Genomic DNA, 391 nt, shown 5'->3' with positions numbered 1-391 from the left:
TAATATTATGAATCTTGTCTATTTTTATCCGGAAAAATAGATTAAAAGATAGAGAAACTGAGTTTGTTGTGTTATTGGATATGTTATTATAGCACGGCAGAGCGTGTTGAGTGAAAGTGAAACTCGAGGGTTTGTTGTTTAGAATTGAACTGCAGTAAAATATTTCATTTTGTCTATAAAGACAAAAATAAGTCGCTCTAAAGCGCATGAACAGAGAAGCAAGCGTGTCCCTTGTTCTTCTGTCTTTTAAAAGGCCTCAGAGTGTAATTTTTATAAGTGCGTTTTCCACTTCCAAATGCAGCTCTGCTATTAATCTTCCCGGTTTGAGGAAATCAGATTAGCTAGCTGATAGTCCTCTGCCATTTAATTCACTAAAAAAACTAGTGAACTT

At 34.8% G+C, this 391-nt stretch overlaps 1 protein-coding gene across 2 annotated transcripts in view; it reads left to right on the top strand.

Annotated features, from left to right (window-relative positions):
• Positions 1–391, top strand: part of LOC107656570 (tumor suppressor candidate 3) — a 99,663-nt gene that overhangs the window by 63,444 nt on the left and 35,828 nt on the right. The gene's annotated exons all lie outside the window — the stretch shown is intronic.

The sequence above is a fragment of the Sinocyclocheilus anshuiensis genome, unplaced genomic scaffold (genome assembly GCF_001515605.1).
Source record: "Sinocyclocheilus anshuiensis isolate Anshui unplaced genomic scaffold, SAMN03320099.WGS_v1.1 scaffold85, whole genome shotgun sequence".
Classification (NCBI taxonomy): domain Eukaryota; kingdom Metazoa; phylum Chordata; class Actinopteri; order Cypriniformes; family Cyprinidae; genus Sinocyclocheilus; species Sinocyclocheilus anshuiensis.
This window is presented reverse-complemented; position numbering and strand designations above follow the sequence as displayed.